The sequence below is a fragment of the Hemicordylus capensis genome, chromosome 14, assembly GCF_027244095.1.
Source record: "Hemicordylus capensis ecotype Gifberg chromosome 14, rHemCap1.1.pri, whole genome shotgun sequence".
NCBI lineage: Eukaryota > Metazoa > Chordata > Lepidosauria > Squamata > Cordylidae > Hemicordylus > Hemicordylus capensis.
This window is the reverse complement of record NC_069670.1, coordinates 6,576,770-6,593,465: the sequence shown is the minus strand read 5'-3', so window position 1 is coordinate 6,593,465 and position 16,696 is coordinate 6,576,770.

Below are 16,696 nucleotides of genomic sequence, written 5' to 3'. Positions count from 1 at the left end.
ATCAATTCAAATCTGAATAGAATTTGATTCAATTCAAAATCATTGAACAGAGTGGAATTTCATTTGAATCCGCACAAAGTCGAATTGAATTTGGGTGGATTCGTCCAAATCCGATTAGACTTTCGCCAAATTTGAATCGATCCGGTCAAATCTCCACTCTGTTCAGAGGTTCCGAATCGAATCAATTCGAATTGGGTTCAAATTTGAATCTTTGTGCGGATGTTGTGCACATCCCTAACTAGCTCTTGCGCTTCACAGAGGGCTAATGCCTGAACAGGGCTTATTATCTCTCCTGCCTGCAAGTCCCACTCTGGGTAAGAGACTCTCATCTCAACCCCCTATTCCCATTTCGAGATCAGGTACTCCGTGGGCCCTGAAAATTTGCTGGCACCAACCTAAGCGGCGAAATTAGTGTGGAATACATGCTGGGGAGGGGAAGTCATAGGATTAGAGGGAACAGTGTGTGATCTCGCTGAGCTGGTGAGGGGGCAGGTGGGCTGCTGGAGAGGAGAGTGAGGAAATTTCCATCAGACAAGTGACGCAAGCATCTTCGACTCCCAACAACAGCAAAGAGGGGAAAGCATGTTCCAGCCCCAACAACAGAAACAATAGCCACATTCACACATAATGCAGAACCGTGGGTCCAGTGAATCCGCAGTTCTCCCCTCGACTCTCCTGTCCGAATTTGGACATAACAGAGAGAGCGTCCTCTCTGCAACCAGCAAGACCGCAGAGAGTAAGGGGAACTGGCTGTGCGGGCTTCCTTCTTGATTGAAGGACAGCCCACACAGCCAATCAGCTTCCTTCCTCAACCCTGTTATAAGGGAATGCAGCCTGCGGTTCCGCATTCCGACTTACCGCTGGCTGCGGTACCAAACTCACTAGAACCCGAGGGTTCAGATTGGAGTTCCGAATCTGAAACCTTGGGTTCATCACCGCACCAGATTCCAGGTGCTCACATTCACATGTAACACTTGCGGAACCTCTGTCCCCTTCAACTGTGGTTCCGCGTTACGTGCGAATGCGGCCGATGTGTCTGCAACTGAAGACCTGATGGTAATTTCACTGCTCCCTTAGTGGATTTCTTCCTCCTCCTCTTTCTCTCCCTCTCCTTTCTTCTATTTCCCATTATTTCCAGTCCTACTGTGGGTTCAGGATTCGTGCTGCGGTCAGCTTTGCACTCGATAGTGGATTAACCAGCCTCCTGTTCCCAGGGGAAGAGGGAGACCCACCAGGGCAAAACGAGTGACTCCTGCTGCATCTCTTTGGATTCTGGATCCTGCCTCTCTTCAATGCTCACCTCTGTGGATCTACAAGTCCTTCTCAGTGTGGCTTAGGAAACATCTTGCTAGAGTTTGGATGTGACGTATCTTTGCAGCCACCCCCAGAAAAAAGAGGCAGGACACAGGAAATGGCTTTCAACCAGGGTCACAACTTTATTGACTAGTTTTAACTAAGGCACAGTGCAGTTGGCACCCCTGGGGTGCGGCACTGTACCCCCTCCCTGACCTGTTTTGGTGGCCGAGGGGCTACACTATTTAAAGGCACCGCTCCTAAGATTGGCCAGGTCAAAAAGCCCTCCCACTGGGACAGTGCAGAGTAGGCAAAAAACCAGCCACCTCCAGGCCAATCTGGGTGGATGGGAAAAATTCCTACTCGGCCCCGAATGGCGGCCGGCTAGTCCTACACTGTCGCCAGGGCGGGTGAGCGGGTGCCGAGGTTCCCTTGCAGAAGGACGCCGGAGGACAGGGGTCACTGCTATTAGCATGACCTCTGCCCCCTTGGTCGGCCGCACAGACTGAAGATGCAGCCCACAGTAGGGTCTGCTGCTGGCCCAAATGGGTTCCCTGCACCCGGTCGGGACTGGACACATCTCCACCACGACCTATTTGCAGCTGTAAAGCCTTGGCTGGCCTCGGGTTAGCTTGTGAGAAGATCTGCAGAAGAGGGGTCCTCCTTGGGGCGTTTTAACAAAAGCAAAATATACAAATCATTAAAACATCAAAAATCTATAAGGGAATAATTAAGGACACCAACAGAAGCAAGGAGAAATTATATAAATAATGCAAAGTATAAATGGAAAACATACAAAATATCAGATGGATTCATAAACAAGATCAAAGCCAAGCCCAAGGAGTTGAGTTGGGCTTCTTCAACTCCACTCTGATCCTCCCTTCCAGGCTCCCCGCCCATCTGGGCTTGGTCCAGCTTACCGCCAGCTTGGTCTGGCTCCCCTCTGACCTCCAGCCCTCCACGAAACTCCTCGGAACTGGAATTACGACTGCCCAAGATCAGTTCCTTTCACCAGAAAATGCCAGATGGCCCATTCCTTCCCAGTGGCCAATTCCTTCTTCAAGGTGGTGCCCCATTCCTTCTCTGCTCCTCTGCCACACCTACAAGTGTGATTTTGGTGGGGGGCTACATCAAATCCAGCCCCAGGGCCGCCTCCTGTTCTTACACACAAAGCAGGAAATGGGGAGAGGTGGAAGCAAAGCGAGACACAAAAGAATACAAGAATGAAAATTCAAGAATGAAAATTCAAGAACAAAAATTCGAGAACAAAAATTCGAGAACAAAAATTCGAGAACAAAAATTCGAGAACGAATGAAAACCTGAGAAAAAAAATTCAAGAAAGGAAATTCAAGAACGAAAATGCCAACCCAGGAACCAGCGAAGCAGTGCTCTCTTACCATGGCTCAGCAGATGGGCAAGTCCTTGGCTGAGGGAGCATTAGAAGAGCATCCTGGGCGGTTTCTGCTCCGTTCTGCAGCAGCCCCCTTCCTACTGGCTTTCTACATTTTACTCACCATGGTCGGCTGAAGAAACCCCTGCACGCAACCTTCCGGCTTCTGGGCCCGCTTCCTAATGCCTGCCCGGAGAAAATCCCATCCTCACCGTCAGGACGAACTTCTTCACCGACTTCATCAGCTTCAGGACGAACTTCTTCATTGTCCTGAAAAGGTCCCGATGTTCAGGGGGGACATTCGGCGGCCTTCCCCGAAACAGCCCAGCCCCCTTCCGTTCCTCCATACGTGGCTTCCCCCCCACTCCCCAGACTCACTCGCCGTATGGCTCTGCAGCTTCTCAGGGTCTCTGCCGACTCTCCCCACCTGCTGAGGGGGCTCTCCTCCTCCCTGCTCAGTGGCCGCAGGGCTCCCTCCGCCTCTCTTGAGAGACTTACCTGCTGTGGCGGCCCCCCGGACGGCTTCTCCCACCCGGCTCTCGGACCGTCAGTCCTTTCTGTCTACGAGCCTCAAGGGAGTTCCTCGGAAGGGCTGCTCCGCAGGGCTGGTTCAATCGACTTCTGGGCCCCGGACAGCAGGTGGGGTGGCTGAGGCACCGGACTTGGCGGCTGCTGCTGCTGCTGCTGCTCTGGCTCCCTTGCAACTGGGGGGACTCCGAGACACCCTCTGAGCCTGGAGGGAGTCTAGCGCCGTCAGGACTAGGAGCCACAGAGACCCCTCAACTCCCCCAACTCCTCCTCCTCCCTCTTCTTCCTCTTCATTTTCTTTTTTCTTCCTTCTTCCTCCGCCTCCTCTTTTCTCTTCTTCCTCTTCCTCCTTCATTTTCTTTACTTCTTGTTCTTCCTCTTCCTTCTCCTTCCTCTTCTTTTTCCTCTTCCTTCTTCCTCTTCTCTTTTCTTCTTGTTCTTCCTCTTCCTCCTTCCTCTTCCTCCTCCTTCCTCTTCTTTTTCCTCTTCCTTCTTCCTCTTCTCTTTTCTTCTTGTTCTTCCTCTTCCTTCTTCCTCTTCTGTTTTCTTCTTGTTCTTCCTCTTCCTTCTTCCTCTTCTTTTTCCTCTTCCTTCTTCCTCTTCTCTTTTCTTCTTGTTCTTCCTCTTCCTTCCTCCTCCTCCTCCTCCTTCCTCTTCTTTTTCCTCTTCCTTCTTCCTCTTCTCTTTTCTTTTTGTTCTTCCTCTTCCTTCTTCCTCTTCCTCCTCCTTCCTCTTCTTTTTCCTCTTCCTTCTTCCTCTTCTCTTTTCTTCTTGTTCTTCCTCTTCCTTCTTCCTCTTCCTCCTCCTTCCTCTTCTTTTTCCTCTTCCTTCTTCCTCTTCTCTTTTCTTCTTGTTCTTCCTCTTCCTTCTTCCTCTTCCTTCCTCCTCCTCCTTTCTCTTCTTCCTCTTCCTCCCTCTTCTTCTTTCTTCCTCTTCTTCCTCCTTCTTCCTTCTCCTTCTTCCATTCCTTCCTTCTTTCTCTTCTTGTCTTCCTCTTCTTCCTCTTCCTTCTTTTTTCCCTTGTTCCTTTTTCCTCTTCCTCTTCCTTCCTCCTTCTCCCTCTTCTTCCTTCCTCTTCTTCCTTCCTTCCTCTTCCTCCTCTTCTTTTTCCTTCTTCTTGTTCTTCCTCCTTCCTCCTCCTCCTCTTTTCTTTCTCTTCTTCCCTCTTCTTCTTCCTCTTCTTCCTTCCTCCTCCTTTCTCTTCTCCTCTTCCTCCCTCTTCTTTTCTTCCTCTCCTTCCCTCCTCTCCTTCCTATTCTTATTCTTCCTTTTCTTTTCTTCTTGTTCTTCCTTCTTCCTCCTCCTCTTTTCTCCTCTTTCTCTTCCTCCCTCTTCCTCCACCTTCTTCCTCCTCTTCCCCTTCTTCTTCTTCCTCTTCCTCTTCCTCTTCCTCCAGCTGTGGCTTAGCAAGCCTGGTCTCCTCTTTCTCAGCCCAGCCCACGAGTGGGGAGGAGGGGGGCATGCCGGCTGGCCGCGTTCTCTCGTCACACCCACGATCCAACAAACCACGATGATTTAAAGTGTCGGTGTGCTACTTTTCAACCTCCAAAGTGGTTTGTGTTGCAAAATGAGCCAGAAGATCTCTGTCTCCAAGGGGGCTCACGGCTGAAGCAGCAGCACAGGGGAGACACCAGCAATCACCCCAGCTGGATTCCAAGGCTGGGTTAAATAGGGGGCACTTGTTCCCCCCCTAAACAGAAGAGAGCCCCCACTTTAAGAAGTGCTTTGCTCCATTAGCAGAAAGCCTGAAGATGGTTCCTGTCCTCAAAGGGCTCACAATCTCCTTTGTGCGCGCGCACACACACACACACCACCAGCAACAGCTCAGAGTGGGGGGGGTGTGTGCTATGCTGGGATGAACAGGGCCAGTTGCTCTCCCGCTGCTAAATATAAAAGAAGCTGCCACTTTAAAAGGTGCCTCTTTGCCCGTTTAGCAGGGGTGATTCCAAAACTGTGTGTTACAAGCACTGGAAGCTGGTTCCCTGTCCCAAAGAGGCTCACGCGCTATGAAGAAATACCCCAGAAGCAGCCCCTGGGAGGGACACTGAGCTGGACAGGGACAGCTGCTCCCCTCTGTTAAACAGAAGAGAGCCCCCACTTTCACAAGGGTCTCTTGGCCCAGTTAGCGGGTGACTCCCCAAGAGGACCCCAAAACAGTTCCCTCTTCCAAGGGGCCACATGATCTCTGAAAGACACAAGAGGGACCCTCCCTGAGAGGGGTGCTGTGCTGGGGTTGGACAAGGACAGTGGTTCTTCCCCTGTGCCACAGAAGACCCTCCGCATCTCAGTGGTGCCTCCTGTCCTGGCCCACCTAGCAGGGGTCTCGCGAGTAGCCGACAAAGCAAACATTACAGAAACCCCACCCCCACATCTCCTCCAAAGTGAACAGAAGGCGGGCAGGGGCTGCCCTAGGAACTCCTCACCACTTGATGAAGTGGGCCACGGCCCAGAAGAGAAGCCCCTTTCCCCCTCACAAGCGTCGCGCCTTCCGGTGCCCAGGAAGAGAAAGGCCGGCTGGTGTCCCTGAAGGCTTTAACCGGCTCTGGAGAATCACCTCCCTGCTGAGCCTGGAAGAGAAAAGCAGAGGTCAGGCGGCGGCGGCTTGCCCTGATCCTCTCTCTCCCTCGGTGGGAGAAACTGCTCCAGAAACAGCCGCGGGGACCACCCAAGCCCCTTTGCTCCCCCAAGAGAGTCAGCCGCTGGCAGTCAGGAGGGCATCTGATGATGTCACAAAGGGTGGTGATGACCTCACAAGGGGAACTCAGGACTTCTGGGGAAATCAGTGACAAGGAGCCTGATTGGAGGAGAGGAAAGGGCCAACTCCCCCCTGCTAACTGGGCCAAGGAGCGCATTTGCATGGGGAGGGGGCTCTGGCAGGGAGAGAGCAGCTGTCTCTGCTCAGCCCAGCATAGCATCCCTCCCAGTGGCTGTTACAGAGGAACACGGGAAGCTGCCATATACTGAGTCAGACCCTTGGTCCCTCTAGCTCAGGAATGTCTATCCAGACTGGCAGCGGCTTCTCTGAGTCTCTGAGGAGTCTCTCCCAGCCCTACCTTGGAGATGCTGCCAGGGAGGGAACTTGGGACCTTCTGCATGCAAGCAGGCAGGTTCCAAGTTCCCTCCCTGGCAGTAATTCCAGATAGGACTGAGAGAGACTCCTGCCTGCAACCTGGGAGAAGCGGCTGCCAGTCTGTGCAGACAATACTGAACTAGATGGACCAAAGGTCTGACTCAGTAGAAAGCAGCGTCCTCTGTTCCATTCAAACCCAGAAATAAAATACCTGGCTCAGTAGGATTGTAATAGTTCCCATTTGGGGGATCACAAGAATTCATCGAGTGAAGCACTGTTGGGGTTTGTGCTTATATTTATTTTATCTATTTACTTTTACACTTATATTCCGCTCTTCCTCCGAGGAGCTCAGTACCTGCTTATTTTTTATCCTCACAACAACCCTGTGAGGTAGGTTAGGCTGAGAGTGACATGACTACCCCAGAGTCACCCAGTGAGTTTCATAGTTGAATGGGGATTCGGACTCGGGTCTTCCTGGTCCTCGTCCAACACTCTAACCATTATGCCATGCTATTTAGCAAATTGCCAAGGAAGCTATCACTCCCATTACAGAGTCCAGAGTTTAGTTGTTGCAGCTGTTAAAGGAACATCCATGGAGATCCCTGGAGAGTCTAAACTAAATTGATTTATTGGAGAAGCACACTTGAGATAGAGAGACCTATCCTGTCTTATCAGCTATATAATGAATAGGTAGGGAGAGAAAGAGAGAAAGAGAGAGAGAGAGAGAGAGAGAGAGATGTTCCCATCTTCTCTCTAGGAGGAAAGGAAGAGGAAAGGAAGCCCTGTCAGATATTCCCCTCAGGGGACGAGGCTGCTCTGGGAAGAACATCTGTTTCCTCCCTGGCAGCATCTCCAAAACCTGAGAGAGATTCCTGCCTGCAACCCTGGAGAAGCCGCTGCCAGTCTGGGTAGACAAAACTGAGCTAGACGGACCAAGGGCCTAAGGCAGCTTCGTGTGTGCCTAATTACTCCATCTCCCCCTGCAATGGCCACTCTGCACATGGTCAGGGGCCCTCCTGAGCCCAGACACCGCCGAAGTGCGTTCTCCTGCAGTGACAGAGTTGAACAAAGTTATGGCCGCTTGGCAATTCCAGGTTCTGCAATCAACGCCCTTCTGGTTCAAAAGAAGGTCCCACTTCCTCTGAATGGCTTCTAGGCCTCGAGAGGGCTTCAGAATCCGACCCTCTGGCTGCTGGGAGTGAAATGCGGCCGATTGCTGAGAACAAGCTGCTTGCACGTTGAAAAGAGGGGACCAGCTGTGAGCTTGTAAAAATAGCATCTAATTTGCCGGGTGAGGAGGAAGAGAGTGTGCTTATGGCTAATCCCAGAGCGGGAGGAGAGGCTATTGCCTTTCAAGTCCCACTTGAGATCCTGTCGCTTATGCTTCTGTAGAGTTCCACTTCTAATTGAAGGGACCAGAGCTGGCCCTTCTATGGGGCAGGGGCAGGGAGGACATCTAGAGGTAGAAAGGCATAGTGGGCATTCCCCGCAAATAACCCCTGCTCCCCCTCTTTCATAGGGACAGAGGAAGCTGCTTTCTACTGAGTCAGACCCTTGGTCCGTCTAACTCAGTATCGTCTACTCAGACTGGCAGCGGCTTCTCCAAGGCTGCAGGCAGGAGTCTCTCCCAGTCCTACCTAGAGATGCCAGGGAGGGAACTTGGACCCTTCTGCATGCAAAGCAGATGCTATGTCATGGAGCGAAGGCCGCATTCCCTAAGGGGAATATTTCAAGTACTTGCACGTCAGCTCCCATCCAAATGCAAACCAAGGTGGACCCTGCTTAGCAAAGCCAAGAATTCAAGCTTGCTACCACCAGCCCAGTCTTCATAGGAACACAGGAAGGTGCCATATACGGGTTAGCTGCCGTCTAACTCAGTATCGTCTACCCAGACTGGCAGCAGCTTCTTCAAGGCTGCAGGCAGGAGTCTCTCTCAGCCCTGTCTTGGAGATGCTGCCAGGGAGGGAACTTGGAACCTTCTGCTCTTCCCCGAAAGGCCTCATCCCCTCAGGGGAATATCTCACCATGCTCACACAGGTTGTTTCCCATCAAGATGCAAACCAGGGAGGGCCCTGCTTAGCAAAGGGGACAATTCCTGCTTGCTCCCACAAGACCGGCTCTCCTCCAGACAACATCCACCAGACTCGAACTCAACAGCACGGCATCTGTCATAGGCTATTATTGGCCTGTAACTTGAATTACCGTATTTTATGGACTATAAGACTCACTTTTTTCCTCGAAAAATATCCACCAAAATTCAGGTGCGTCTTATGTGTTTTAACAGTTTAATATGTTAAAACTCTGAAAAACTGGATTAAAATTAAGGTGCGTCTTATAGTCCGTAGCGTCTTATAGTCCGTAAAATACGGTAATTATTTTGAGCGGCCTCCGTTGTTTAAAGAGGCCTCATCCTTCAACTCACAGCTCTGCCCCAGAAGAAACAGTCGAAGCCATGACAGACAGGAAGCCGGGAGACTCCTCCAACCTCCCAGCAGCTGAACTGACCCCTTTCGCTTCCTTCCTGGCCAGGGTCTGTGCTGGGCGAGATCATGCATGCAGGGTTGGGTGGGTGCAGGGTCATTTGAGAGATAGACTGCTTCTGGACAGGGAGGTTCTATTTTGCGATATGAGTGGGAAATGACATTTCAGCACCGCAAGCACACCCTTTTTCTGGTGCTCACTCCATGCGGTGGAGACATTAAAATATTGCCAGTGGACTCTGTAACATTGCAGATTATATAACACAGGAAGTGAACCAGAAGGATAAAGGGTGGACACTAGGTGCCTTAATGAGGCAGCACACTTAATTAAGGAGGGTGGCAGGGAGACGAGGCACAGACCCTGTCTTGGATTTTAATCACTTCTTCCCATGGGTCCAGGGACAAAGCAGGCTTTGGGGGCTGGAGTTGCAAATGGGTCTTCCCATTCAAAGGACAGCTGATACCACACGATACCCAGGCCCAGATCTTGGCAGGTTTTTCCTGGGCTTACACGACGAACCAAAGCCCAGTGTCCTGTTTTAAGTGTGGAGGGCTTCACATTGACAAGAGAAGGAAATCCAAAAGAGAACACTTCTGCTTGGCATAGGCAGGGCATGCTTCTCCGAGAAGCATAGAATGATCGAGCCGGGAGGTTCCCTCGAGGCCATCTAGACCAACCCTCTCTTTGATGCAGGAAACCCAAACCCCTCATCAAAAGCTCTCCAGCCTTGTCTTGAAGATATCTGGTGAGAGAGAACCCATCACCCCATAGGTCATTAGGCCCACAGTTAAGAAGCCTGCCTTGTGGACAGTTTCATACACTGGAACTGTTAGACAGTGGAACTGTCTGCCTCATGGAGTGGTGGGCTCCCCTTACACCAAACAGGCTAAATGGCCTTCTGTCAGGGGCTCTGTAGCAGTTCCCTGAACCTGACAGGAGGGAGGCCGAGAAGACCTCTGAGGTGTCCTTCCAACTTTAATATTCTATTATACTAAGTTCCAACCCCAAATCTAACCTCTTGTAGATGGGCTTCCTTGGGCCTGATGATCCAGCAGGGCTGTTCTTATATTCTTAAACCAAGTCTGGGATTCAGGTGACTACAGTCAATAAAATAGTAGCCTCGCCTCCCGTTGAGAACCTCCAGAGAAGAAATCATGGTCTGTCTGTTCTCTGGCATGCACGGATTTCATAGTCCAACATCTCTTAAGGTGCAGGACTCAACCTGAAATGCGGGAAGGAAACCAAATGACCCACAAAACGCCCTCTAAACACACACACACACACACCAAGCCCGCCATGGGGATCCAATTTCCCTTTCCCGGGCTTTAGGGGGCTTTAGGGGACAGCTGTTGCAGATGAAGATGGCCACTTGATCCCACAGCAGGCCCAGTGTTGACAGATAGCACCGAGCGGCTGTGGCCTCAGAGAAGCTGGCATTTGCCCCACTGAACTTGCTTGCCGCTGCCTGGGAAACGGGACCAGGAGACCGTCGGGGAATCCAAGACATCCCTTACGCACCCGTCTCCTGGGTTTCAGCACACAAGTGGCACACCTCCACAATCCAAGCCAAGAAGATGAGGTTCAGCGATCAAAGGGAAGTCCCATATTTGGGGGGGAAATCAAGTGCACAAAGCCGTTGTGTATGGGATAGGGTGGGGTGGGGGGAGAACAGGATTTTGGACTACAACTCCCAACATCCCTGCCACAGTGGATGATTGGCGCTGTAGTACAATGGCATCCGGGAACCCCTGTTTTAGCCACTGATGCCCAGGATCGAACCTGAGACCTTCTGTATGCCAAGCGATGGCATCCGTGGCAGGTTCCATGACTGACAAGGGAGAGCGAGCAAAACAGTCCAGAATTTGCAGGGAAAAGACTTAGGAAAGTCACTGGCGATACCTGGGGGGCGGGGAGGAGATGAGCGAAGCAAAGCATTAATTAAGAGAAACGACAGTTGACAAATCTCATTTCCTTTGCGTTAATTCAGTCCCCTCGACTGAAAAGGCCAGTAAAATTCCACTCTGCTGTATTTTCCCATCACTCACATTTCCCATGTAAGAGCAGTTAGGAACAAAGAAGGCTGCCTTCTACTGAGTCAGACCAGGGTCCAACTGGCTCAGTATTGTCAACCCAGACTGGCAGCAGCTTCACCAAGGTTGCAGGCAGAAGACTCTCCCAGCCCGATCTTGGAGATGCTGCCAGGAAGGGAACTCAGAACCTTCTGCATGCAAGCAGGCAGGGGCTCTTCCCAGAGCGGGCCCTAAGGGGCATATCTTGCAGTGTTCACACATGTAGTCTCCCATTCAAATGCAAACCAGGGCAGACCCTGCTTAGCAAAGGGGGCAGTTCATGCTTGCGATCACAAGACTGGCTCTCCACCCGCAAAAGAGTGAATGTGGAGAGGAGAGCTGGCCTTGTGGTAGCAAGCATGACTTGTCCCCGTAAGATATTCCTCTTAGGGTATGGTGGAGCTGCTCTGGGAAGAGCAGCTCTATGTTCCACGTTCCCTCCCTGGCAGCATCTCCAAGTTAGGCCTGAGAGAGATTCCTGCCTGCAATCTTGAAGAAGCCGCTGCCAGTCTGTGTAGACAATACTGGGCTAGATGGACCAAGGGTGCATCTGACTCAGTATGTGGCAGCTTCCTATGTTCCTGACTCCTCTTACATGGGAAATGTGAATGATGGGGACAGAGGTTTACCTAGGTAATTTTGGAGCCCCCACCCCACCCCCCCGCAAGTTAAGCATCATCCCCCCCCCCACACACAGAGACACATACAGTATTTTTAACATGTGGATTCTTGAGGGCACAAACAGCAATGGAACTCATAAGAATGGAAAAATACAAAATGGGGACATGGATGCCCATATGCATTAGCAGAAACATTTCCCAGTGTTCCCAGTGCAGCAGAGGCCAGCAGGACAGCCTGGCCACACCACTTGGGACAGGCTAGGGAGGATTGGGGGGGCCCCAAGGGGGCTGGAGGCCCTGGACTTTGGCCTGGAAGTCCAGGGGTGAGAGCACCTCCGGAGGAAAAGAGCAGAGCGGAATTCTACTGGCCCTTTCCACCGAGGGGACTGAAGGTGCCATATACTGAGTCAGATGCTTGGTCCATCCGGCTCAGTACAGGCAGCAGCTCTCCGAGGCTTCAGGCAGGAGTCTTTCCCAGATCTGCCTGGATATGCTGCCAGGGCTTGAACCTGAGGCCTTCTGCATGCAAAGCAGATGCTCTAATACTGAGCTACCGTCCCAGGTGGACACCAGCAACAGCCACTGGGGAGACAGCAGACGGAAAGCCCCGTTCCTGGCTTGCTGTCCTCCCGTTGACTCCTGGCGGTGTGATCACTCACCACTAACTCAATCCAATTGTGCTGCTCTTTTGTCTGCCAGCCCCAGTGGGCAGAAAGGTTCCTTCTTGGGCTCTGCATGTGTTCCAAGACCATCCTCTCACCCCAGGGGACCTTTCCACTAAGGAAATTGCTCCCGAGAGTTGGGAGAATGTTATACACCACGATAATTTCTCCCTGTGGTTGCCTCTTTTCCAAACGAAAGAGCCCCAGATGCTGTAGCCTAGCCTCCTAAGGAAGGGGCTCCAGGCCCCGATCATCTGGGTCGCCCTCTTCTGCACCTTTCCCAGTTCTACAATGTCCTCCTTAAGATACGGTGACTAAAGCTGTACACAGTACTCCAGATGTGGCCACACCATAGATTTGTACAAGGGCATGATAATATTAGCCGTTTTATTTTCAGTCCCCTTCCTAATGATTCCTAGCATGGAATTGGCCTTTTTTCACAGCTGCCGCACACCAAGTCAACACTTTCAACGAGCTGTCCACCACAACCCCAAGATCTCTCTCCTGGTCAGTCACCGACAGCTCGGATCCCATCAGCGTATATGTGAAGTTGAGGGTTTGTGTCCCAAAATGCATCACTTTACATTTGCTGACACTGAACCGCATTTGCCATTTCGTCACCCACTCCCCCAGTTTGGAGAGATCCTCTTGGAGCTGCTCACAATCCGTTTTGGATTTCACTAACCGAAAGAGTTTAGCGTCATCTACAAATTTGGCCACGTTGCTGCTTACCCCAACTTCTAGATCGTTTATGAACAAGTCAAAGAGCACTGGTCCCAGTACCGATCCCTGGTGGGGGGGGGCAGTTCCTACTTCCCTCCATTGTGAAAACTGTCCATTTATCCCTACCCTCTGTTTCCTAAGAACATAAGAACAGCCCTGCTGGATCAGGCCCAAGAAGGCCCATCTAGTCCAGCATCCTGTTTCCCACAGTGGTCTATCAGATGCCCCTGAGAAGCCCACAGGCAAGCGGTGAGGGCATGCCCTCTCTCCTGCTGTGACTCCCCTGCAACTGGTACTCAGAGGCATCCTGCCTCTGAGGCTGGAGGTGACCTATAGCCCTCCGACTAGTAGCCGTTGGTAGACCTCTCCTCCATGAAGTTCTCCAAACTCCTCTTGAAGCCATCCAGGTTGTTGGCTGTCATCACATCTCTTTGCAGAGAATTCCACAAGCTGATGATGCGTTGTGTGAAAAAGTACTTCCGTTTGTTGGTCCTCGATTTCCCGGCAATCAGTTTCATGGGATGACCCTTGGTTCTAGTGTTCTGGGAGAGGGAGAAGAATTTATCTCTCTCCACTTTCTCCACGGAGGACTGACTGCTAAGTTTACTCAAGAGCCTTTGGTGGGGAACTTTGACATCCGCTTTTTGGAAGTTCAAGTATTTTGTGTCAGAGGGACCAAGGGTCTGACTCGTGAGAAGGCACTGGCAGCTTCCAATGTTCCTAATTTCTTCCCAGGTTCTGGAAACCACGCCTCTGTCAATATCGCCCAAGACCACTCCAGGAGGTCATGATGAAGAGCGCCGTCTTCCACTTCTCCCAAGCCGCAAGGGTACCACTGCGAATCGTACAGAGTGCTGCTATAAAGCCCATACTTTGCCATAGCATCTTCTGCTGCCTGGAGGCCAGAGGGTGTCAGATTCATTTGCGCAAATACAGAACTCTCCCTGCTGCACACGGCCGAAATGGTACAGCAGCCATTACAGCGCTGGCTAATTCAATCAGCTGTAGGCTTCTTGTTCTCCCCAGCGGCCTCTTTCTTGGAGCGATGTCACGGCCTGGGCTGAATAACAGGCGTGCGGCTTGCGTTCCCGAATTCATGCCGTCTCTACCTTGCAGGCCCACACATCCCCATCTGACAAGCAGGCTCACCTGGGATCACCTTTGAAGAGTGTAACTTTCCCCTCACTCCAAGCTCTTGGGTTGAGCTTTCCTGCCTCTTGGGGTCAAAAATGGGGGAGAAGGGGGAAAGAAAGGATGCCGTATTGACACGGAGGCAATGGTGTTGCTTCAAGATTGCCTGACGCATTTCGAGCAGGTGGCAAATGTTCTTCTTCAGAGGTAATGATCCGTCCTCATGTCTCTCTGGGGAGAAGAGCCTAGGTAATTGGGTAGCCTAATGACCCTAGGTAATCTTTAGGTAATCCCCTGCTTACTGAGCAAAGAAGCACATTTTTAAAGTGGCGATTCTCTTCATTAAGCAGGGGGAGAGCAACTGGCCATATCCGTCCCCAGCACAGCATCCCTCCAATGGCTGTTGCTGGTTCGATCTTATGTTTCTTTTTAAGACTGGGGACAGGGAGCCCTTTTATTTAGTTATTTATTTCTATTTCTCTAGGTAAACCGCTTGAGGAACTTTTCTGGAGAAGCGGTATAATGTTGTTGTTGCTGTTGTTGTTGCAGTTTAGGGCCCAAAGAAGAGTTTTTATTTTCGTGAGTTGCCTTTTGAGATATTCCAGTGGGTGTGGGGTATTAACTGCCCTGAGCCATTTTTGGAAGGGCGGTATAGAAATTAATTGAATGAATGAATGAATAAATTATCCCCAGAGAGATATGAGAACAGATAAAAAGAACCAAAAAAAAAAAAAATTGGTTGCTGCCAATATCTGGTCTTGTGGCAGTGAGCACAAATTGTCCTCTTTGCTAAGCAGGGCCTGCCTGGTTTGCATTTGAATGGGAGACTCCATCTGTGAGCACTGGAAGATCTTCCCTGGAGGGGATGGGAAGAGCATCTGCATGCAGAAAGTTCCAAGTCCCCTCCCTGGCTGGCAGCATCTCCAGATAGGGCTGAGAGAGAGACTCCTGCCTGAAGCTTTGGAGAAGCCGCTGCCAGTCTGTGTGTAACTAATACGGAGCTAGATGGACCAAGGGTCTGACTCAGTATAAGGCAGTTTCCTGTGTCCCTGTGTCCCACCACATCACTGTTGTGTGTTTACCAGAGCGTAAAAGGTGAAACTTGAATCAGGCTGGAGATACACAGATAAGGACAAGAAGGAAGTTGGAACTTTCAGGGCTGCGTGGGAAAGCGGGAAAGCTCGAGTTTCCTTGCCCTGCGTCAGAACACCCTCATGAGTGTGACATCAAACATTCTCTGCCCTCTGCACGCTTGAAGCAAACAGAAGCCTTTGCATAAATGTTCTCTTCTGCACCAGAGAGCTGGCAGAACAGAAACACTGCCTCAGACCGTGACGATTGGCACAGAAAAGAGTCATAGGAAGCTGCCATATACCGAGTCAGACCCTTGGTCCATCTAGCTCAGTATTGTCTACCCAGACTGGCGGCAGCTTCTCCAAGGTTGCAGGCTGGAGTCTCAGTCTCCCAGCCCTGTTTTGGAGATGCCGCCAGGGAGGGAACTTAGGTTGGACCCTGCCTGCAAGCAGGCAGGTGCTCTCCCCAGGGTGGCCTTATCCTCTCAGGGGAATATCTTACAGAGCTGCCCACACACGCCGCCTCCCATTCAAATGCAAACCAGGGAGGACCTTGCTTAGCAAAGGGCACAATACCTGCTTGCTACCACAAGACCAGCTCTCCATATTATAAACATCCTGAATCTCAACACTAAGAGGAGAAATGCTGGTCTCGTGGCAGCCAGCAGGAATTGTCTCCTTTGCTAAGCAGGGTCTGCCTTTGTTTGCATTTGGATGGGGGATTAAGTGTGAGCACTGTAAGATATTCCCCTTAGGGGATGGGGCCACTAACTCCTATTACACACAGAATATCCCAGATTCAATCCCAGGCAACATCTCCCGGTTAATAAAAATTCCTCCCCGGGGAGCTTCTTCTAGTCAGATTAGATTGTACTGAGCTAGATGGACCAGTGGTCTGACTCAGTTAACAACCATGTTCCTAACACTGATATTTGTGCATTCCCAGGGATCAAGCTTAAATCTTTTTCTCTGCCACTGACTCATTCTGTTGCCCTTGGTCAAGTCACTCCCCCACTCACAGTCTGTAAAGCAGAAATAACAGGGACCTCAGAGCGATGACTAGAACTTTTCCAAACGGCAACTGGATGCAGCTTCGCTACACTTAGGCTGGGGAGGAGTTCATATGAGGGAACAATTTACAGCAACATCAGGACGGTGACAGAAGGTGCCGTTCATACAGCCAATGGCATTTCACCTTTCCCCCCCGACCGACGATTCACAGTGACTGCACATTATATGCATCCTAAAAAAGTAGCCGTTTGGGTCAGTACTGAAAATGGCTTAATTTTAGGCACTTCTTGCCACAGTAAAGCAGCCCATCTGAGAAAGCTTCTGGTGCAGAGAAGCGGCAGAGAAAAGTCATATTTATAAACCTCTCAACACTGAGAGCTCAACACTTGTGCAGGCCAAAAAACTGATTCAAACTGAATCAAACTGAATCAAACTTTAGATGTTCTTTTCCGCCACTGATTTGTTCTGTTGCCCTTGGTCAAGTCACTCTCTCCCAGCCTATAAAGCAGGAATAGCAGAGACTTCCCTCTGAGGACTTTTTGTAAGGATAAATGCCGCAGGGGCGGTGGTGGTGGTGGTGAGATCTCAATTCTCAAACCCTTTGCAAATTAAAAAGCAGCGATGGGCTTGGCTGGCAGAAGGACC